Raw genomic sequence first — 25,481 nt, forward strand, 5'->3', positions numbered from 1 at the left:
TAGTAGGGTAATGGCATGTTTAATAAGTGTATTTAATTCCATGTACATAACATGCTCCTATGTGCTGTCATTACAGTAGCAAGGGGTGTGAGTATACTGTCTGGGACATCTGAGTATATATGGCTTATACAACTATCTTTTCCATTTGAATGTGTTTCATACATGTGTAGTATGCCAGGTTATATGCAGTCACACTGGCATGAGTGTATCATTACGTTACTACTGTTAACAGTGCTTTCCCATGTAAGAGTAGATTGCAGATTGTAGTACGGGAACCAAACACCCCTACATGCAAAGATGGTCTCTGAGCCTGACTATTGTGTTCTTGGTGTGTGAGCTTTGTGTTATTAAATATTTGCTACTCGATATTGATCGGATATGTGGATATTAACTGTAGACTATGTTTATAGGACATGTCATTGAGGGCTGCTGTCATGAAGTAATAGCATAGCTATCAGTGTCAGACGTCTGTCTGTCCAAACATTCATCCTAATGCATAACCTGTTGGCTAGCTGATGTCTGTCTGTCCTCTGTACAGATGTGCGGATATCAGGTATCCATCTTGACTGCTTACAGGCAATCTATGCTTGACTGACACTGACATGTTTGCCCAGCTGTGTTATGAATGCCACAGCTAGGAAACCCCACCCTGTATGCACCACATGCCATGGATACCTCAACTACACTACCACAGTCAACAGAACATACTTGGGTACAGGTCTCCAACACAGACTCTGGCCATGTTATGTAATATATGTTGCATACATGTCAATTGTAGCACCTCACTGGCCCTCTGTCAGAAGCAACCAGATGATTGAATGTTGCATTTAACTCTCACCCTGAGGATCACTCACATGGCATCAGCTGACAAACGCCAGGTGGCATGATACCACTATACCTACATCCCCTACTCTTCTCATATCTCCATGGACAATATCCTGGTACACAAATAGGAACACCTGCACCTATGGACCCCAATATTGACAAATGTGTCAATGTGCATTAATGAGAATAACAGTGTCTGTGTGTTTGTAAACTTGTAGTTGATAATGCCCTGGGGGCCGTCTCACCCACTACACCCCCCCCATTGCCATAGTTAGAAATGGCTGATGCTGTAATGGACATTAAGTGTACCGTGTTGCACTCTTCATCCTATGGGCTACCTGGAGCTTGCAGTACCAGCACAACACTATTGTACAAATGGGTAGATAGGCATGGGTTACCCTCTGAGTCCTGGCAAGTATGTGTATGTGTGCAAGTGTGTATATTTCTAGGATACAGCATTCTGAGGTCACAGTCTCCAAATACAACACACCTTGCCATACAGTATAAGGGATAGTGATGTTGCTGACACTAGGAGAGCCATGACAAACCATCACCCTACTATCCCTGTGGCATTTGCAATAGATGCATATCCCTGTAGTAGCACTGATGAGATAGACCAGCGGTTGTATTGCAGTCCTGGTAAATGTGTGATTGTGGGTATGTCAGAGTATTATCTTGGGTTTCACTGAGTAAAATATCCACTGTGGGGTGTGGGTGCTGGGTATACTGTCTTTAGGCTATGGTACCCCCAGTACATGTCCCAAGGTCCACTGTATGAGGACCACTGTCACCATCATCCATACAGGTAACTGATTACACTATCCAGCCCAATGATGCAGGTACTGTGTGCAAATTATCTGTAACAGAATGGACTCACTGACAAGGTAGTTAGCACTGATAAACCCAGGTCTCTCAGATGTTTTATGACTGTTATGTGTTTGACAATGTGCATATGACAGTATGTTACACTATGTATTGTTCATTAACAACTGACATAAAAACTAATACAAAAACCAAGTAAAAAGCAGCTCCATGGGTAGAAACACTCAGTCCAGGAATCACAGATGTGATACAACCAGAAATAAACTGAAGTTAAATAACTTTAATGAATAAAAACAGAAGAATTAATCAAGCGCTTTCGCCTGGTTCCTACCAGGCTTTATCAAGATACTGCTCAGTGAAAAGTAAAACCATTTTATATCATTATACATACATCAGGTGATCACTTAATTGACCACTCCTGGTGTTAATTATGATAATTAGTTAAAAGTTTAAACATTTTTTAAGGTGTCTTTGAAGTATTTTTAAGGTGTTAAAATATTTGTACTCCCTGCAAGTCAATAATACTGCAATAACACATTGTTTTAAAAACTATCTAGATACCTTGTGTGTCAAAAAATCTTGTAAAATAAATACATATAAGTAGTTAATGCAAACCACTAATAATTCATGCAGTGTGTTAAATAACAATTTTTAAAAGTGCAAATACTAAGAACAAATATTAAAAAATATATACAAATATGCACTTAAAATGTTCTAAATATAAATCCTTATAGTAAAAACATGTACTTCTGGTTGAAAGTTAATAACATAAAATAAAAATTCATCATTAACTAACTGCCTGTTGATTACCTGGCATTTTCAAAACAGTTTTTTGTTTACTCATAATTTCTCCCTGCTAAGCTTTAGTGCACTTGCTATACTGATGCTATCATTTACACCTGGGGGTCTTGTTGCATTTAATTTCAATTGCCACAAAAGTTCTTTATGCTCTAGACGAGTCTCCCAGTCCCCTCCTCTGGGATCCTGGGTGACCTGGTCTAGGACAAGGAATTTTAGATGCATGTTAATACATTGCATTTCATTAACAACCATTACATCCCCCATTACCATACTGTACAAGGACTGGTGATGTTCTTCACTTAACTAGAAACTTGGTACACACCTCATCCTAAAAGCTGTGTGGTGTATGCAATTAAGGCCAAGCGCATTAGAAGCAATAAGTACCTAGGTATGGGTTCTACTCTCAGTGTTGCCAAGTAAGTGAGTGTGTATGTGAAGGGATCTACTTCAGTTTGCAGAAAATACATGTCCCATGAGGTCATCTGTCCGAGAACTGACTGGCAATTGCAAACATTTCAAAGGTATCTTCTTCTGGAAATTCATTCCATCTAAACTAGTAGTAGATGTGTAAATGCCATCTTCACCACTGTATAGCTGTCCAACAATACTGGAGTTGGTATATATAGTTGGGTGTGGCTGTTGTGGACACAGCCACCCTCATTGGGGTTATTGTTGTGTGCATCCCTCTGCATAGTCAGCTGTAATACTGTGCAGTTTATGTTAACAGGTTAAGTACTTGTCAATCACTCTATGTGCAGTTCTAAGCCACCTCACACCCTCCAAAGTGAAGGGCTGTGCCACCCATACCAGCACACCTATGTTTACCAATTCCAGGATTACACTACATTGGGGAAGGGGGCATATACCCTGCCAGTGCCATTGTCAATAACATTAAACTAGCGAATGATTATTTAGTGATGTGATGTTTTGCCTATTTTGTCTTGGTGGAATTACATAGGCTAAAATGGCTTCAATGCAAAAGTAAGTACATCCGTGTGTACAGTATTCTCTGTGTATTGCATCAACACCAAAGCTTGTGTGTGTGTATGTGTGTGTGTGTGTGTGTGTGTGTGTGTGTGTGTGTGTGTGTGTGTGTGTGTGTTATACACAAACATGTGATGTGTGCCACCCAGTACACTTACCATTGTCCACTGTAGAAGGGCTGCTGACATCAGCCATCATGCACTCACATGTATACACTCCTCAGACCTATTAGCCATGTGGCACATGCAGTGACTGTTATACAGACCTGTTACTTGTGTTCAGCTGTAACCAGGATATGGCACAATCAAGATGTTACCACAGTGCCATACCCATTGTAGAAAACAACAGCAGACCAACATTCGGCTGACACATAGACACCTGCAACACAAACTGAATACATTATGCAGACCACAATCAGTCATTTTTAATAACAGCTATAATGCATCATGGCTGGACAGCTATACATCCTGACATGTAAGCATTAAACATTCCTGCTGAAAACATGTTACACAACATTACATTGGTACACCTAACTACATTCACCATATGAATCAGAACCATATTAGCCTGTCCCTGCATAAATGTTATGGATGACAGGGATGTGGCACAGGTATCATCATATGCACAGGGTGTGTTGTGGATTTTCCAGAGACCTAGGCTGAGCCATTTGGTTGACATCATGTGTGTGTGTGTGTGTTAGGAGATTTTATTATTCATTGGGCTGTGCAGATGTGGTGTGTGTAGGTATGGAAGTGCCCTAGCTGTGTTGGTGATATGCATGCACACAGTTCTGCCATGTGACTGCCCTATACAGGTTTTTTTTGGACAGCTGCAGACCGTACATGGCAGGGTGCACAGTTCATCATCTCCAGCTACTGACATGAGAACTGTGCCTTCCAAGGGTTCCATGGACACTACCAGGTACAAGGCCAGATATGGCACTCTCCCCTGACGATGACAAATGTTCGCTGGATCCAAGTCCCTGTTGGGACCAGCCAGGGCCACATGCATGTAGCCTGCTATGTTGTGGTGTGGACAGCACCCCCCCTGCAGTGCTGGTGCTGGTGCTGGTACTGCCACTACAGGAGTGGCTGCAACTTGTTGCACATCCATGTAAATCTCCACCTATTGGTGTTGCTGACCTATGTCCACGTGGCTGTTGCCTTACTCTCACCATATGCTCAAATACAGACATTGTGCAGTCAAGGATTCCCACCATTTCACCCAACCGTCTATCCAGGACCTCTGCAAAATAACAGTGAGCACCTGCAAGATTATGGATGTTGTCGATAACAGCAGAATGAGTAGCCCTCTGGAGCCTGAGACTCTGTCTGGTATAACATTCCATAATGCCTGTGCCTCCATGACAGTCTGAAACATGCATCTGGTGACACCTGCTGTGGCACTTCTGCCAGGGGCATGATGGTCAGCAGCCCTTCTACGGGCACCCCTGTACATCTGCCTGTGTGGTACCTTGCCAGCTATCTGGCTATGGCTGCTGTGTCCAGATACACCTGCCATAGTCACCACACTGTCCTGTCCCATGCCACCACCTGCCAACTGTCCCTCATCTATGGCCACTGGTGATGGGGTATGTATAGGTAATGTGACTGTGTGCAGGGATGGGGTGGATAACATTGGGATGTCAAACAATGGCACAGCTTCAGCCCCTGACAACCCTGCCTGTGCCTCACCATACCTATCATCATTTTCAGAGTCTGTATGGACACTAAATCAGTTTGCCTGTTGGATGGACACAGACCCACCTCACCACCTGTGAGAGGAAATCAAAATATGGTGTACTTTAAGACCTGTATGTCATTGCTTACCTCTACACACTCTCACACACACTCACACACACACACACACACACACACACACACACACACACACACACACACACACACACACACACACACACACACACACACACACACACACACACACACACACACACACACACACACACACACACACACACACACTTACAGATGAGGTGGCACAAATGTATTACACAGACCTCTCATTACCCAACTGTCAACATGCATGACATATGGCACTCAGCATGCACTGCAGCTATACTCAATCCCTGTTACCAACATTATACATCTGTGTGATGCATGTGTTGTGTTAGTAATGATGCCCCTTCTCTTGGAACACACTGCACCCATGTACACAGTATTTCTGTGCACCTGTTCAGCACCCTGGCACATACTGTGCACCATACCTCAGGGATGTACATGCCATTGTTGAATGTGTATATGTGTGACAGTCATGTTTGCTCTGTTGTTCACAGCTCCTATGTGTTTGTCTCGCACATACCTGGGATGATATGAGGACAGATGTCAATACTGAATGCCTGATGTCTGATTTGCAGATTTCATCAGCAGCAGTGCATGTATGAGCAATAAAATACAATTATGCTGACAACCTTCAAAGCTTACTGTGGCTATGAGGAGTGTACACACCCTTATTGACATGCCACCCTCTTCTCTGATATGCCACGGGGCCCCAATACTGACTTTGCTAACATTACAGACACCTGATATATGACTTATGAACTGTGCAATCAAATGCAGTACCAAACAAATGTGTTAGTTGCGCATATGCTGATTGAGATGCATACAATATGTGGGATGCATAAGTGTGCACAACCTTAAAATGAGGGTTTGTTGCAGCACCTGTAAAGTGAACTACAGCAGTCACTATTCCTGGAAAGGGTATACTAGCATGACCCATCTGCACTTGCCATTATTTTGTCACTCCACCCTACAAATGTCCCCAGCTGTGCCAGATTGCAAGATCACCTCATGTGCACAGCCCTTGGAGGTCACAGAGTGCCTTCACTATTGCCGTGGAGTCAGGGTTATGTCTGGCACAATTCATGACCTTGACTGTGTTCACATACATACATACAAATGTTTCAAGCATGGGCATTAAAGCCCTTCTAGCTTGCCAATATGCCAAAACACTTGTTCCCATAATAAATGTCCAGGCTGTTCTTAAAAATATCTAAACTAGTACTTGCTTTAATGCAGTTTTGTAGTCTGTTCCAAGCATCAGCTACTCCATCAAAGAACCAATTAGTACACTTTTCATTCATATAGAATCTTCTACATAGGTTATCTAATGATTCTCTAGTACTTTTTGATAACCCCAAACATTCCCAGATGTAGTTGTCCCTAAATGCTCCATATACCTGAACAAGATCTCCTCTTAAATATCTGTAAGACACACTGTACAAGTTCAGCTATTTTAGTCTTTCATAATAACTTAGATTTTCATATCTATGGATGCCCTTGGTATATTTCCACTGTACTCTTTCCAGTTTATTAATGCTTGTTTTCCTACAGGGTTTCCATATTTTTATTCCATTCTCAAGTTTGGGTCTAATGTAACTAACAAACAATGACTTCATTATGTTTTATTTCCTAGACTTTATAAATCATTTTATGCAACCTATAGTTCTATAACTATCGTTAGCCAATTAGTTGATATGATTAGAAAAACTCATAGTTGAATCTACCCATATACTCAGGTCCTTAAATGAGTCTACAGTTTTAATCACTGTGTGCTGTATTAAATATTCATCTTTCATTTTATGTCTCCCAAATCTCATATGCTTAGTTTTTGATGTATTTATCAACATATTATTCTCATGTGTCCAAACGGTCAATTTAGTCAAATTATTTTGCAGATATGCCTTATCTGTAACACTTGTAATCAGTTTACCCAATTTCATGTTGTCAGCATATAGACTGTAGAACACCTCAGATGGAAAAGTAAGGCCAGAAAGATACAATCTAAACAAGTAAGGGTCTAGTACAGAGCCCTGTGGGACACCTTGACTGTAACCAGGGATTTCACCTGTCCAGTTGGTGTGTGATACTTGCTATGTCATATTTGTAAGCAATGCAGCTATCCATCTTATCAGCAGTACATCAATACCTAGTTGTGCTAATTTATTGATCAGTATCTTGTGCATGACCCTGCCAAATGCTAAAGTTAAATCTATATAAATCACATCACAGCACAATTTGTCATTCATAGTTGTTATTATATTGTTATAGAAGATCATGTCACAGGTGGTAATAGATCTATTTTCAACATATGCATGCTGATATATGGTTTCAAGTCCCAACCTATCCAGTTCTGACAATAACTTATCCAGTATTACCTTCTCCACTATTTTTCCACAACATGAAAGTAGACTTAAGGGTCTATATGATTCTGGGTTTGTCCTACTCCACTTTCCCTTAAAGACAGGTTTAATAAGTGCATGTCTCCAATCTTGAGGAATGGCCCCATATTTATATGACCTAGTGAATAATAGATGTAATGACAGTGTAAGTTCTTGCTTAAGTGCTCTCAGGTCATTGTTACTTATTCCGTCTCCTCCCTGCACTTTGTTTGGATCCAGTTTGCACAGTTCTTTTTCAATATAATCTAATTTGATTCCAGTATCTGGGGTTACCTGAATGTCACTATGACAACTTACCACCCCTTTTGTACAGCCGTTCTTAGCGAGTTTTGAACGTATGCTTCAGCTCACTGTTGTGTTTCAGGATGACACCCCTCCTCATCCTTAGCCTTTTTGTAGATGCTTGACAACTATGTGCCACACATGAGTGTCATTTTGCAGTGTCCCAAATTCACAACACCATGTCTACCAGCCTAGTTCCTGCTAATGAACAGCAAACCTAAAGGTGTACGCTGGCACCAGCAAGGTAAAGATGGGGATGGTGGGCTTGAGGTGGAGTGAGGTGTTGCTTGGGCAGCACATGTATTTTTATTAATACTGTCTGTAGGTTTCAGCCTTGTTCTTGGTACACCATTACACATTGCAACACATGCCTTTGGGAGACTTTTGATGTTATGCATATGCTACCTGTAGAGAGCCCTGGATGATGTTTCCTGTGGAACAACTCTTCCATCTGATTATTCTAACCCACAGGCCACACTTATGCAGACTCCATGCAATGGTAAGCACATGTACTGCACAGGCAGTACTTGCTAGACATTATTACAAGTGCCTCAGTGTTGTAGCAATTTTCTATCCAGCCTCCATGACCAGTTTGCAACATGTGTCACCATCTGTCTTGGATGGCCATCTGTTTATTTTCTACATTAATGTTGTCCCATACTTCATCGTCACATTCATGACTGTTTGCACTGTTTGCTGTGGTATATGCAATGGTGAGGTAAGGCTATAGCTCCCACTCCTGAGTGCTACCTTTTGGATATGGGATCCATTCCATGGTTTGTAAGATTTGTGCAAGCCATGGCTGCCTCTGTTGCAGGTGAGTCGGCAAATGTCATGGACATACTTCTTGGACAGCAAACCATTACTTGATATGACATTGAAGACTTGTACTTGATGGAAGGTGCATACTCATGAAGAGTGAATGCTGTCAGTACCTCAAAAGCTGCTTCCACAATATATTTGGAGTGTGTGCACACATATGCTTCCAGTGTTTGTTAAGGTATGTATTCCCCATATTTGTTGTCCTAACATAGGATGCCATATTACACATTCATTACTCATGTTAGGATCACATTACAGGTTGTAAAAGTTGTGGAATGTGGGATTGCGATATGCCATTGTGTAGATCTATAGCAGTTGCCATTGCAATAGTGGTATATACAGTGTTGTAGCCACTGCATAAGGGTAATGTTTCAGACATGTCCCTACTGTAGGCCATTTGTCCCACCATTATTTTCATCTCTGTCCACACATCTTGCACTGACAGGTTGTTAGTTATACTGCAGGACTCTTACATACCCTTCAGATATGCCAATATGGTGATCACTGTGATGCAGTGCAGTTAACAGCAACAATAAGTGAATATGTACAGCATGCGTTATGGGTAGGTGTGTTAAATGTGTGCATGGCAAATACCATGGCCATAAGATGGCCAGTGTATTAGCAAACCTGAACAAAATAAAACCATACTCACCGGCTACAGGCAGCTGCCCCACAGGTATATCAGAGGGACCTACATAGTTGTGTGAGAGATATGATGTCAGTAGCCACACCTGTGGCATTGGTACAGGGTTGAAGCAGCATTTCAGTACAGCAATAGCACAAACCCACAATACTAGAGATTATGCACATCTGTTCATTACTACACTGCAGCAACAGTCTATGTTATCTGACATATGCATGAAGATACTTTACAGATGAAGATGGAGAAGCAACAGTGGTGTACTAATGTGCCCTGGGGCCTTACCTGTATACTCCTCGTCCATTGTGTGGGTAGCACCCACCTCCGCAATGCTATCATCAGGTTCTTGGCTTGCCGGCCGGGCGGGTGTCCCAAGGCTAGTGAGGAGCTCCTCAGCATGTGTCAGTGCGGGCAGGATGGCATGACCCCCACCTGTGGCTAGCTGGTTCTTCCTAACTGCAGCAGCATGCTGACAGGTGTGGCAAATTACATCAGTGCACCGATGTCGCACCTGCTCATAACTGAAGTTATGCAGGCTGACATTGTTTCTCCTGTGGACAAGCTCATTCCACAGGGCAGTCCTCTCCTGCAGATCATGGGCTGTATGTCCAAAGAGGGTTCAGTGGTGCTGCACCAGGTAGTTTATGAGGATGGCCTTTTCCTGGGGTGTATACGCTGGAAGGTGCTCTCTCGACATGGTACCTGGAAGACATAAAGAGGAAAAAAAGGTCTGAGGAACTCATACTGCAAGGATATCATAGTTGTTAATTGACATCTCTCCCCCCACCATATCTGCAACAATAATATGAACACACAAATCAATGGGTATGTCTACACCAAACCTACTGTTGGGGCATGTATCCTATTGTGCAACAAATATTGAAATGTGTTTCTATTCATGTTCCTTGTTGAAACACTATCATTGCTGGCCTGTTGCTAACAATGTAGCCTGCATGCCATTGTAATGGCCACAGTGATTCCATATATGCCTGTTCTGTTTGCTATGCAACTGCTCCAAATCTGGGTTTTTTTTGTGTAAATAACAAATCCTGAATTGTGTTGACTATTACCACCCACATATGTTCTAAAACTGCGATATGATAGCGTGTTTGGGAAGGCTGTTCCCAACAGAACCACCTCTTCCACCTCATCTGGCCATGTTACCAGGCCACAGCACATCTGGGACCCAACCAGGACCTCCTCATCTGCTGGTCCTGTACCACCTTCAGTTGGAACCACCTCAGGGGATGGTGCTCTTCCCGCCCCTGGGAGCACGCACAGACAGGATCCTGTCACCTTACATCAGGTCCAGTGTCTGGTGCATAGGAATCTCCACAGAGAATTGTGGGAATCTGCTACACCACCTTGAGGCACTTGTGACACAATTAGAGGCTCAGCCTGCTCCTCCTGTTCAGCCCCTAGCACAGCCACCTTCAGGGCCATGAAGGTGCAGTGGTGACTGCCCATTGGTGGGGACCTCAATCCCACTGTTTCCATTTAGGAGCTCATGGACTTCCAATTTCCATACACCCCTCCTCGCCTAAGGTGTTTACACATCACATGTGTCACATTTCATCCATGTATGCTGTCTTGTTTGTCTTGTCTGTCTTCCAAGCCAACCTACCGCATTAAATATACCCGATGTCCTTCCCAACATCCCACTGTCACCTTAACAAACAAAAGGCAATGTGTTCCCAAAATACATTTCGAACCAGAGATAACTGTTCACTTCACACCCTCTTACAACTGCTTACAGGTGCCTTAATCACTCTGTATCCAAAAGCCCTTGTTCTGGCCAGCAGATAAATTATTAGCCATTGCAAGTGTGTGACTCAGGACCCTACACACCATAGCCACATCAATTCATCATTAAGCCATCTGAGCTGCAGATATGTATGATGTTTTCTCAAGCATATCATGCAACACAGTCATTCAACAGTAATGGGAAATTGTATTTCTATGTATATATATATATATATATATATATATATATATATATATATATATATGTGTGTGTGTGTGTGTGTGTGTGTGTGTGTGTGTGTGTGTGCGTGTGTGTGTATGTTTGTATATATGTAGACATACACGTCTCTCTCTCTCTCTCTATATATATATATATATATATATATATATACATACACACATATACATATATATATGTGTGTGTGTGTGTGTGTGTGTGTGTGTGTGTGTGTGTGTGTCTGTGTCTGTATATATGTAGACAACATACATGTATGTATGGATATATATATATATATATATATATATATATATATATATATATATATATATATATATATATATATATATATATATATATATATATATATATAGAGTGCATTCAGACATCGGGTCCTCACTCTGAACCTCCTTCCTCCACAGCTGCACTGTTCTGCCTTGCTACAAAACAGAGTGTCACATGTGGACACAGCCTAACATTAGGGGGATATATATATGGACAGATTGTAGATAAGCCTGTTACAAACCTGTGAATTTTGTTCATGATACATTTCACATTACCATGACTGTCCTGAAGGTGGTGGGGTCTGAAACTTATGTGTTTATCATGACTTCATTACTTCCACCTTCAGCTATTTGCCAGACTAGTATACATGTTTTGAGGAACAGAACAAACACTATGATGGCTTACATCTTGTCATTTTGTGCAGATCTGCACAGTTGACAAGTATGGCCCAACGCCCACAGGGCTAGATGCTATGTCCATAGCAGTTGTTCAGCAGGACATTTTTACAGCAACAAGTTTTGATGGCACATATAAATCTTTTAACATAATCTATCCCATTATTACAGACCAAGTACTACATTAAATTACATGCATAGATGTTTCACATACCTGTTTTAGTATTGTGATCTCTTCTGTGTACACTTGGATATGTTCCTTGTTTGATTTTATTTTTTTTTGGTTTGTAGTATTTTTTTACTGTTATTTTTGTTGTATTTTTTTCTTTCTCTCTCTCTCTCTCTCTCCACTACACTACAAGGATTGAGCTGGTTTGAATAGGTTGCAGCATGGATTTTGTAGGTGATGCTCGTTATAAGGTGATGGCCTCTGCATCAATTGATGGACCCCACTTGCTAATTGCATGCAGCCAGCTGTGTAGTACTTCCAATTACCAATGTCATAGCAACCCACTCCTATAAATGACTACATCATGTGGGCGTTGTCCCTTTAATTGTCCTGTATGGAATACATCCTTCCTGTGAGTGGGAAGCAGTGTTACAGACAGCAGGTTGCAATACCTCTTACAACAGGACTTGCGAATACAGGCCAACTACATGTTTGTAAAAGGTTCCAGACCTATGGACAGTGTGACTATTGCTGTTATATGCATTGTATACTGATAGTTTTACAGGGTTTATATGTACATGCTAGTTTTGCATGGAATGCAGTCTGTCTGCATAGCTCTCAACTGTGGGCCTATTCACATGAAGGCCAGAGGATTGGCATTTATGTTTCATCGGTTCACCACACAGGTCTTGTCTCTGACACATCAGTGGCATTCTCTCTGTTGAGTGCTATCACTACATGGCAACATCGATTTGTGTTTCTGACTTCATATTCCTGAGTAAGGGTATGTTGCAAGCAATCCTGTAACACCAGCAGCTTTAACAGTGTATAACAGCAATATTGCAAATATGGCCCTGTGTTCCAGCCTCTGTCCTCCATCTATATACCAGGCTTTGTCCAGATGTCATGTAAGTGATTGCTAAGTAATGGCCTATCATTACTTAGTGCTGGCATTCCTGCTATCATTCCAGTGATATTGTGTACTCCCACACAAATTGTGGGGTAGGGTCCATATATATGAGGCCTACAGCTGGACAAAATGTGTGTGACCTGGTACAGTCCAGAGGTCAGTGTATGTAAAACACTGTTATATGCCCTTGTAATACATTTTATGAGGGAGGGATATGAAATGTTTTTAACCTAGGCTGTTACAACATGTGAGGGATATCAATAGTAAGAAACATTACAGTATATGGCTGTACATTTTCATACATTTCACCATGGGAACAGTGGTGGGCTAGAGCTTACTGTCTTATAAACAGTTCTGTTTGTCAGTGTGATAGTGACATTTTAAGTTAAGCATTGTTATGTAACAGATACATTGTCATTGTGACAACTAATTCTTTTCCCCCTAGGGGTTGAGTACAGAGTGTAATTAGAGGCTGCTGAACTACATTTGTAATTAATTAGTGTTAATTGGTTCTTATCTTCAAGGCAAGTGTTTTTCTTACTGTTGTACTACTTAAGGGCCCTAGCCTGGACAGCAACATATGTTATGTTTTTCAGATTACTATATCAAATGTTTTGTTTGAGAGTTGCATTACTCAGTTATTATGTATTTCAAACACCTAACTGCTATAAGAAATGGCTTAAACAACTGAAATAGTACACAAATAAACATTTATATACATGCAAACTTGTGTGGTGTCATGTCCTGTGCATTGTATGTGGGTATATGTTTCAAACAATAATTCTCATTTCTAAGGAAGAATCAAACACTTGCCATTTTAAAAGGTGGCAACTATAGGAATACTGGCTGCCTGATATGCTGCGCATCCTCTATATATACTCTTCTTATACATATCTATAGGTAGTAATATATTTATATGTGTATGTATAGGTACATATATATATATATATATATATATATATACATATATATATATATATATATATATATATATATATATATATATATACATATATATATATATATATATATATATATATATATATATATATATGTGTGTATGTGTGTGTGTGTGTGTGTATATGCATCATTGGAATGTTTACTGCTTCCACATTGTACATTCCCTATGGTAGAATGACTGTTCTGCATGATATGTTAGTGATGTCATCCTGGCATCTTACAGCTGAGATGGCTTACTGTTAACTTGTTGTGGCTATGTTGTGGAGGATCCTGGGTTCAAGACTTGAAAGTGCTGGGTATTGTGTTGCAAGGCAGATCTGTTCAGCTTTGGAAGAAGGGATGATGTCAATAATTACAAGAGGTACTTATTTTGGGCATAGAGCCCTAATATAGATGTTTAGTTTTGTGTTTTTTTGTTTTATGTGTTTTTATTTCAGTGTTCGAACTTTTACAAGTTCGAACATATGGTCTCAGCCATATGTGGTTCAAACTTGTAAAAGTTCAATCTACTGAAGTAGATCCATATATACATATGTGTATATATATATATATATATATATATATATATATATATATATATATATATATATATATATACATACACACACACACACACACACACACACACACACACACATATATATATATATATATATATATATATATATATATATATATGTACATACATACATCTACATATATATATAAATACATTTTCCCTACTGCTGAGTGACTGTCCTAGATGATATGTTTCAGAAAACATCACATTTGTGTACATCTCAAATGGCTTAGTGGGAAATAACTTTGTCTATCATGTGCAGGGGCCTTGGTTTGAAACTTGCCATGGCTGATTATTTTGTTGCTGGGTAGAACGAGGTCTGTTGGAGACAGAGTGATTAAGGCACTTTAAAGCAGTTGTAAGCAGGTTTGTGCAGAGCTGCGAGGAGCTAAGTGGAGCTTAAGTGAACTCAGCTTCGCTTATGCATTCTTACGGCCCCTTAAACCCGTACTAATTTCAAATAAAGAAAAGAAAAAAGAGAGATAGGAAAGTGGTGAAATTGGGGCAAGCAGGGGGTAAAAACAAGATGGGAAACATGTAGGGATGTGTAGGATGGGTGTAGGAAAGGACCATAGCTCTGCATTTCTTTGGCAGCAACAGCTGATTTGAATGTGGGCAATTTAGAATTTGGAGCCTCACACCCTACAGGGAGGAGTGCGGGCATCATACGATAAGGATGATTGGTAGGGTTAGCTTGTGTGATGGGTACATGTCTCTGGGTGAAATGCAGAGCTATGTATGGGACGTGATTTTTTTTGGGACAGATGCCCCCCTTTTATTTAAGGTGAGAGTGGGATGTTAAGGAAGGATTTTAGGTAAGTGTGGTGAGAGAAGTTTGGTAGGAGAGGCTGCATTTGCAGACAAACAAGACAGCAGACAGGGGCAGTGTATGACACATGGGGGAAAATACCTTGATGGGGGGGGTGCTTGGGAATTGGAGGCTCATGAGCCCCCTAGATAGTAGTAGTGGCACTGATGTCCCCACCCGATGGCAGTCACCATTACTCCTTCACAGCCCCGAAGGTGACTGTGCTGGGGGATGAGCTGGATGGGCCGCCTGCCCCTCTAGCTGCACCAGCCTGCCCTCCACCTGGCACAGGCAGTCATCCAGCTCCATCTGGAGGACACTGTGCAGCATGCCACAAACCTCGTCCCGGGTGACAAAATCCTCAACTTGCCCACTTGCAGTGGGGGGCGAGCCCCATCCCCTGCAGTGGTCCCACCTGAGGGTGGTGCAGGACCAGCAGATGAGGGAGGTTTGGGTTGGGACCCAGTGCCTCGGCCAGGTCTGGTGGAAGAGGGGGATCAACTTGGATCTGCCTTCCCATACATGCTATGGTGTGGAAATTAACAATGAATATTGGTTAGTTGTGAGAAAAACATTACAGCATTAGTCAAGATAGCATACATGGATATTCCCATTTACCCAAAACAGTGCAATTATAACAGTGCCATAGCAAACAAAACCAATGTATATACGGAAGGGCATTCAGATTTGCAACAGCATGCCAGTTAGACGTATGTCAGGCAGGCAGGCAGGCAATAACAATGATTATTCAACAGAGAATATTAGTATGCACACAGTTTAAACAAATGATTAACCAAATGGAACAACCATCCCAACAGTAGAGGTTTAATTAGAAGCATACCCATGTTGGCTTTAATGTGATGACTGGATCAGTTGAGTGGTGGGGAAAGGAACAGATTCAATTGACAACTGCTATCAAGTATATGTGTCAGTACACTACTATTCACTAATCTACATTCTCACCACATTTACACATTACCTGGGCCATGGGGCTGCTACAGCACACCAACAGCATTGCATATCAACAGATCAATTGTACCCTTATTTTAGTTATACACATCATACCTGTTTATGTACAGATTTCTTTACTGTGGGCCCTATGCAGATGAACTGTATGCACATTAAATTGCTGTTTCTACACATATTTCAGATTCACATATTAGCTGCAGGCCCTGGAGTGTGTATTGTGCTTTTGACATACATCTACTGTGACATTCTCTGTGTGCGGGTTTCTTGGCAACTGGGGAAACTATCTGTGACAGCATGACACTTGAGGGGCTTTTCTGGGCCAGATTGCAAAGTGTGGATGGCTAGCTTGCATTTATTTGTAGGACTGGGGCTGATCAACACAGCAATTGTACACCGTTCATAGTTATACACATCATACTAGTATTTCTATTCAGATTTCTTTATCTGTGTGCCCTGTGTGGAAAACATATGTGTTGCAATACATTGTCTTTTCTATTCAGATTGTAGTTTACAACTGTGGTCCCTGGATTTGAACTGTGGTGCATGTGCAAAATTGAACTACAGGCTTAGTCTTTATCAGGCTGAGCTACTGGGGAGGTGTGTGTTGTTTGCGACATTTCTGTCTAGTACATATTTTTGTGCACAGTACTTTTCTTATCAAATGTTGCATTATTTGTTTCACATTTTCAGTACAAATTATGCATACACAACAGACTTTGGTGTCAGCGTTTGTGAAACATGTGCACATTAGCTGGATTACACATTTGACTGTTTTACAACTACATACTGCGATTTAGATTCCTGAGTACACATTGTAGGTTTTAAGTCTGCACCTGTTAGCCTTATACATTTTCAGTACATTCGCAGCCACATACAGCTGAAATTGAAAGATTAACACAGGACAATGCTGGCAGACACACAAGTTCAAGAGTGCACCCGTCCTACACTTCAGGTCATTGTTGTGGTGACGTACCTGCTCACCAGTCTGGGGTATGCCAATGGCACTAATGAGATCACAGGCAAGCTGGTCCCAGGCCACCGCTTTGTACTGGGAGCCCTGGTACTGGCCCTGCAGCACCCTGGCATCATGGTGTTTTACTAGGAGCCCAACCATGACCCTGGACTCCTGGATGCCCCAACTTTGTGCTCAGAAGCAAACACCTTCACCCACACTTGACATTTTGGTCAGCTGTGAGCAATCCCAAATGGTTATGGCTGTATTCCTGCCTGTGCAGATTAAATAGGGCAGTTTTCCCACACTTTTTTCTTGATTGGCAGGTTTTAAAATGCTGAACTATGCTTAGTTCCACTCACATCCACATAGCAATGCTTAAACCAGATAATCACAGCTGAAAGCAGGTAAGCAGTGCTTGCACTAGCAAAGCATTGCTTAAATCTATTTTTTCAGTAAATATATAAATTATTTTTTACATTTATATTTTACATATTCCCACCCTACTGTGCTATATGCGAGCCATATGATTGACATCTATCATTCAAATTCCTTAAAAGTTTATTAACAAAATTGGCAGAGGAGGTTCGAACAGAACATGTTCTACATGCAAAACCATGGCAGCATCACTATGCCACAGCAGCTTGATGACATTTTCTATCACAGTAGCACTTGTCTATCATTTTCAGGATTTCAGAGATACTAAGAATAGCGGCATGCCATGCAAACATGCAGCGTACTGCTTAAATTTTGGTTTTATTTAATGAAAAAAAAAAATTATTTTTATTACTTTCCTCTTGCCCTACTGCTTCCATGCATGTTGAGCAAGAGTGCATACATTCAGGTGTGAGCACTTGAAGGCTGCTGCCTTCTAGGTGTGTTTGTGTTTTTTCCTTTTATTTCAGTGTCCACAGACACTGAGATGTTAACTACGTACATTTCAGTGTATGCAGATACAGGTTTAGTACACAATATTAGAGCCAGCCTCAAATATTATGTACATTGACACTTGTCTGTGTCACAAAGTGCAGTATGGCATTCTCTGAGTGAAGGGGGTGAGTTACATGTGCAGGCACTGCTGAAACACGCCCCCTGCACTCGTTCATGGCTCATGTCCATTTAGATTAAACAGCAGCATGCCTTCATGCATATGCAAGGTGCGCTGCTATTCTAAATGGACTCAAACCACTCCATGCAAGAATAAGAGTTTCATGAATCCCAGGGAATTATATTTGAGACTGTTTTTTCAATGGAAAAAAATTTTTGGAAAATATGAAACAAAGAAAGACTGTAAGCCATCAAATTTTTATGTGATAAAAGCATATAACAGGAAAACAAAAAAGAAGATTCATGGACAATTTTGAACAGAGGTAAAAGAGCAACTTTTAAAGGACATTTGAAAGCTTTATGTAAATAAGTACCGAATTTTGCAAAAGTTTATGGCAAAAGGGGTTTAAGGACTAGTGACTGAGATTGTAGTTTTGTATTAAACATAGAAAGAGGAAGATATACAGAAACCAAGCATGATAAATGTAGAGAGTAATGGGATGTTGTAAAATACTGGGGACAAACCCAAACCATGTTATTTTTTGTGGAAAAGGGCATTTGATAAATAATAATGACAAAAAATATTATATTTGTGGAGAAATTAAACATGATGCAAAAATGTGAATTGAAATGTAGATATAACAAAATTGGGTATTTATGGATGGATTGCAAAAATGAAAATAAGGGTAAAGAAAAAGAAAGGGAAGCAAATTAACAAAGAGAAGAAATTTTAGAAGTTGTAGAAATAGATGAAAAATAGATGAGAAAAAATAATAAAGAGGGCATAGAAGAAGGTTCAGAAATAAATGATGAAGAAGACATAAACTGGGATTTATAAAGGGAAAAAATAATTAAATTGGTAAAACAGTAAAAGACAGAAAAAATAATGAGATAAGTACAAAAGAAAAAAGGAGTAAGTAGCTGAAAAGAATATGTGCAGCTAAAGATTTTGACTTGGTATAATGGTTAAGGTGTTTGACTTGCAAACAGAAGGTACACTGTTTGATTCTCTCCTTTAGGAAGGAAATTGCTTAAGTTTATAAAGGCCTATTAATAAAGCTAGCCTAGTGATTAGGTATGACTCTTAGGAAAAGAAAAATTATATTAGAAGACACAACATTTTTAACAAATGAAGAAAGATTACAAAGAAACTATGAGGAGGAAAGAAACTCTGGAATTTGGGAAATGAGAGGCATTTTGGAATACCCATATTCTGTAGAAATAAAGTAAAGATATTAGATAAGAATTTAGCAAAAATGGGAAGATTAACCATTGTTTATCTAAAATGGAAAGAATAAGTATATAGAATTATAATTTATGCTTGTGCACATTGTAGAGAAAGGGAAAGCTTATTTCATCACATGTTAGACTATGTAGTGATACATATGAATATTATAATAAAATAAGACTTTAATTGTGATTTAAGAAACAAGCATAAAAAGAAAGGAAATGATTTAAGCAAAATGTTAGAAGTTATAAGATGTGGTAAGTTAAAACTTTAAGACAAACATTCATGGACTTACAAAAAGGATATGTATAGAAATTACATAGATTATTTTATAGTATCAGAAGGTTTAGATATAGGAGAAGGGGAGATAATTGAAATAGGATTTTCTGGTCATCTTATGATATGGCTAGAGATAAAGAAAAAACAGAAAATATATAAAAATAGGTACATGAATAAAAAAGATAAATGAGAAAGACTGGACTGAAGAAGGAAAGAGATTAGTAATACAATTATGAAAATCATATGAACATTTTATAAAAATTGGTCTGATGTTGGATAATACACATATATATATATATATATATATATATATATATATATATATATATATATATATATATCTATATCAAAAAAGTACAAAAAAGCGGCAGCTCTCCACAAAACACTAATAAATCCAAAAGGAGTGCAGTGCCAGGAAGGAAGATCTCCAAACAGTTAAAACCAGCTTTTATTGTCACAAGACACGCACAGAACTCTATGACATTAACGCTCTTCCGAAATAAATCGCGTTTTTGTCCCATCCACTGGACTACATCAGATGCTAGTAAAAATTAACACAAGCATTTATATACCTCTATTAAAACCAATAAACCAATGAAAAGGCTTCAATTAAATTTGAATGCACAAATCTATTTACATTTTGGGCTCATAAATATTCATAAGTTCATCCTTCCATTTATACAATAAAATAAATATTCATCCATAAAATAGTTTATTTAACTCCATATTCTTATAAATAATTTAAAAATATTATTAAATATTAATAAATAAATACATAATTATATAAATTATAATTCTAAAATCTTATATTTATAATATGAATGTTCATTACTAAGGAAAATACATTTTATAGCACAATAGCTCCATCTGTTGGTACAAAATTATATTACAACTAAAACTAATATTCATAGTTTAGCTGCCTTTAATTTTAAAAGGGGCAAAATAGACACATGTTCGTTTAAACCTGGGTATTTGCTTGCTTCAAGCATCACTTGCCACCACAATTCTCTATACCCAATAGTATCTTCCCATGGACCTCCTCTAATCCCATCTTTTATATGTTCAATTACCAAAAAATGAAATTTATTTTCTTTACATACCTTTGAATGTTTATATAATGCATTTGTTTCTTTTTCCTTTATTATATCATAGGTATGTTCATAAACTCTTCTTTTTAAGGTTCTCTCGGTTTTACCTATATAGAAAGACCCACACTTTTCACAGATGGCAAGGTATACTAAACCCTTTGTCTCACAGTTATACATTTCTTTACTAATAATCCATCTATTCCTACTTTCTATATAAATTTTCTCCTTATTGGCCATATAACTACATTGATTACATTTTCCACAGGAATATGTACCTATCTTTTTAAAACCATTAATATCCTTAATTTTATTCTGATCAAACTTTTTTTGTTCCAAGTAATCTTTTATATTACAAGGATTTCTGTATACTACTTTAGGTATACCTTTAGGTAGCCCCCCCCCCCAGGTCAGTAAATGCCATAAACCTTTCCCATTCCTTAAAGAAGGTGGTCCTGATATTATTATTTAAAGCATTAAATTCTAGAGTAAAGGCATGTTGGTATTCTCCATTATTAGTAAATACTTTCTCTTTTGTCCTTTGTTGTCCATCATTTATTTTTTCTCCTAATATAGGATGAAATTTATCTGATCTTATTTTTTCTACCTCTAACCTAATATTACTAATAATCTCCTTACTACATCCTCTATCTAAAAACATTCTCTCCAACACATCACATTCCAACTTAAAATCCTCAAGCTTACTTGTCATCCTAGATCCCCTCACAAACTGCCCTTTTACTATATTCTTCTTGCAATGTGTAGGGTGTGCACTATTATAGTGCAAATAGGAATTACAGTACGTCGGTTTCCTATATACTTTAGATTCAAAGGCATTATTACATTTATAAATTTCTATATCCAAAAATTGTAAATTATTTTCTGAAACATTATAAGTGAATCTCAAAAAATCAGAAGTCTCTTTCATATATGTCATAAATTCCTTTAATTTTTCTTCCCCCCCCTGTCCAAAAGATAACTATATCATCCAGGAACCTCTTATAGAGGTTCCAACAAGATTTAAAACTAGAATTAAGAATATATGTTTCTTCCCAGTTGGCCAAGACAATATTCGCAAATGTAGGTGCACAGGCTGTGCCCATAGCTACGCCTTGGGTTTGTTGAAAAAATTCCCCATTAAATATTAAAAAAATATTTTTAAGAACTATATCCATCAAATTTGTGCACGCTACTTTGTCTTTATGGCTCAATATTCTGTCTTGGAACACTTCTTCTTCAAACTTTTCCATATCTTTGGAACAGGGAATAGAAGAAAAGAGATCCACTATATCTATTGTTACAAATAAAATATTTTTGTTATACAACTCTAAATTAATATTTCTTAAAAGATCCCATGAATCTTTTAAAATAGCTACTTTGTTAGTCCATATATGCTTAGTCTTGTTATCTATAAATTTAGCTAAAGGGGGCCAGATTCACGAAGGCTTGCACAGAGTCTAAGAGTAGTGTAAGACTCCATGCAGCCTTCGCGATCCTGGAACAGCCCAAAGTCCATGTAAGAGCCAAGCTAAAATGGCTCTTACACGGAGTGGGCGTGGATAAGCTAATCACCTCACTTGCAGCCGAATAGCATGCAAATGAGGGTGATTAGTGATCCAGGAAGCCCAGAACAGCCCGTGTAAGAGCCGTTTTAGCTGCAGAAATGTACTCGGTTGACAACTGAGTACGTTTCTGCAAAAACTGCAATGGAGCCATGTCAGCTCCAAATAAAGGGTGCATATGTGTCAGGCAGTATGCCAATGGCCAAATATGTGGCCATTGGCAAAGTAACCTAATGCAAATATATTAAAAATATAATTTTTTTTTTTCGGCGATTGCTGATGTTTAAACCCAGCGCAGCCCCGCGCAAACGGGCTGCGCTGTATAAAACATAAAAACGAAGGTTTTAAACCTACAAATGTAGGTTTTATGCAATACATGGAATGTCAATGCAGGGACCAGCAGACCAAAACCAACATAGCCACCGTGTAGTGGTTGCTAAGGGGGGAAGCTGAGTCTAAGAGATGTAACTAAGCATTAGTAGGCAATCTGATGCAAATGAGTGTAAGGATACTGAATTCCACTGTCACATAGCAAATGAGCACATTCTGAGTAGTGTAAGAGTTACATAAGGGGGAGGAACAGAGTAGGAGATAGGTGACATCACAGGGGGGAATGGTAGAAAGAAATGCAGTTCATTTGAGGTTACAGTTACATGACAGATGTCAGACAGATATCATGGAAAGAGGAGTGCCACTAAGTAAGCATGAGAAAGTCAAGAAATGGAAGGTGTACACTGTTGCCTACACCAAAGTTTCTTGCTGGATGTGTATGCGCACGTGTGCGTGCCACGAAGCGCGAGTAAGGCAGTGTGTGCGCGTGTAAGGCAGTGTGCACATGTGTAAGGCAGACTGAGCATGTGGGAGCGTGTTGGGAGATGTTTAACACCATTTGCGCGGGCGTGCACGCGTTTTAAACTGAATAAGCAGATTCTGAACTGTGTAAGTATGTGTGTGCGCGTGTAAGCCACTGTGAGCGTGTTTCTGCTGGTTTGCACACGGCTCCTCCCTGAGGAAACAGAAAGGAAAAAGGAAGCAACAGATTTAGTAGGAAGTTAGCAGGGAATACTGCTGGAGCTAGCAGGTGAAAACAATTAGATGCAGGCAATTACACAGGCAGAATAGTAGCCCAGCCCAGCACTTAAAACTCTGCAAACAGCAGTGCAGAATGTTTCTCTCAAGAGACACTGCAAGACAGGAGTTAAGGTATCAGAAGTGAAAACAGAAAAAGCTAAACTCAGAGCAGAAATGTTAGGGGCTGCCATAGCTGTCATAATGAGACATAGGCGACTTGCTGAGGGTGGTGACAATGCAGATGGTGCCAGACAACCCACAGTGAGGAGACGGAGAAGAGTGTACAGGCCCAGGGTCACCTACCACGGGTTACATGAGCTGGAGATAGTAGAGCGCTATAGAGTGGACAGAGACCTCCTGCAGCAAATAGTGGAGCTGTGCAGGCCACGCCTCACACACAGAACCAACAGAGGGGAACCCATCCCAGTGGAAACCAAGATATGTGTTGGCCTAAGAATACTAGCAACAGGTACCTTCCAGAGACCAACTGGTGATATGATGGGGATATCACAGGCATCAGCCTCCAGGGTACTGCACCAGTTCCTGGATGCCATGTCAGCACATGTCGGTGATCATGTATATTTCCCCAATGCCCGTGAGGTATTGGCCAGCAATATGCGTCTCTTCCAGCAAATAGCGGAATACCCTGAGGTACTGGGTGCAATAGACTGCACGCACATATGCATCAAAGCACCATCCAGTGAGCGGGTTAGGGCATACATCAACCGCAAGGGCTTCCCCTCCATCAACTGCCAGGTTGTGTGTGATGCCCAGGGCATAATAATGAATGGGTGTGCTGGCTGTCCTGGGAGCTACCACGATTCCCACATCTGGCATTTGACGCAGCTGTAACAGACATTTGCCAATGGGGACATCCCGCACGGGCACCTAGTGGGAGATGCAGGTTATGCACTGGAGCCGTGGCTGATGACACCCATCAGAAACGCACACACACCTGAACAGGAACGCCATAATGAGGCACATGCACAAACACGTAATGTAATAGAGCGTGTGTTTGGGCTGCTCAATTCACGGTTCCGGTGTCTGGACACATCTGGTGGAGCCTTGCAGTACACACCAAATACATGTACCCAAATTGTCATGGTATGTGCTATGCTACATAATATGATCTTGCGAAAACAGCTGCAGCAGGACCAGCATAGGGCTGGGCCAAACAGCCCCCCACCATTGCCAAGGCCATCACAGGCAGAGCGTGACTCGGAGGAGGAACAACCTGAGCCTGCCCCAGTAGGCAGAAGGAGGCGTGCCCAGTATGCCCTGGCCTTGGCAAAGAGGCAATGCATAGCACATACACTGGCTCAGTAGGAACCCTGGGAATGATACCCCTCTGACTCACTCATATAGTAACAGGGATGCCTAACATGACACAACCTGCTCTCAAACATGTACAGGGAAGTGTAATATGCGCATCTGACAGAGACAGCCCTGCAGCACCACCTGAGGCATGAATGCTATGTGTTAAGTAATGTAACACCATGTACTATATGCACACCTGAGGACCCTGACTAACATCCTACCCTCACCAAGCATCATGCCACAACATGACAATGAGATGATCAAGTGCAACAATTGACTGAAGTATCGCAGTTAGTCAAAGGGGATCCAATGTGTGCCAGTCTGGGATGACATGCTGAGCATGACATGATGCACCACCTTCTAGGACTGGCGTGCACCTATCAGTGCAGGCCATATGGATACTGGCAAAGGCTGTTGTCACCCACAGTGTGCCCTGAATAGGTAAGGCTCAAAACACAAACCTATCTCCATAGGTATCAGAAGGGATAAGAATAAGATAAGGGATAAGTTGAAACAGCAAGATGCATGCAGTCTAAACTCACCCAGTA

Source organism: Protopterus annectens, chromosome 4.part0 (assembly GCF_019279795.1).
Source record: "Protopterus annectens isolate FY-2018-M chromosome 4.part0, PAN1.0, whole genome shotgun sequence".
In the NCBI taxonomy this organism is placed as follows: Eukaryota; Metazoa; Chordata; order Ceratodontiformes; family Protopteridae; genus Protopterus; species Protopterus annectens.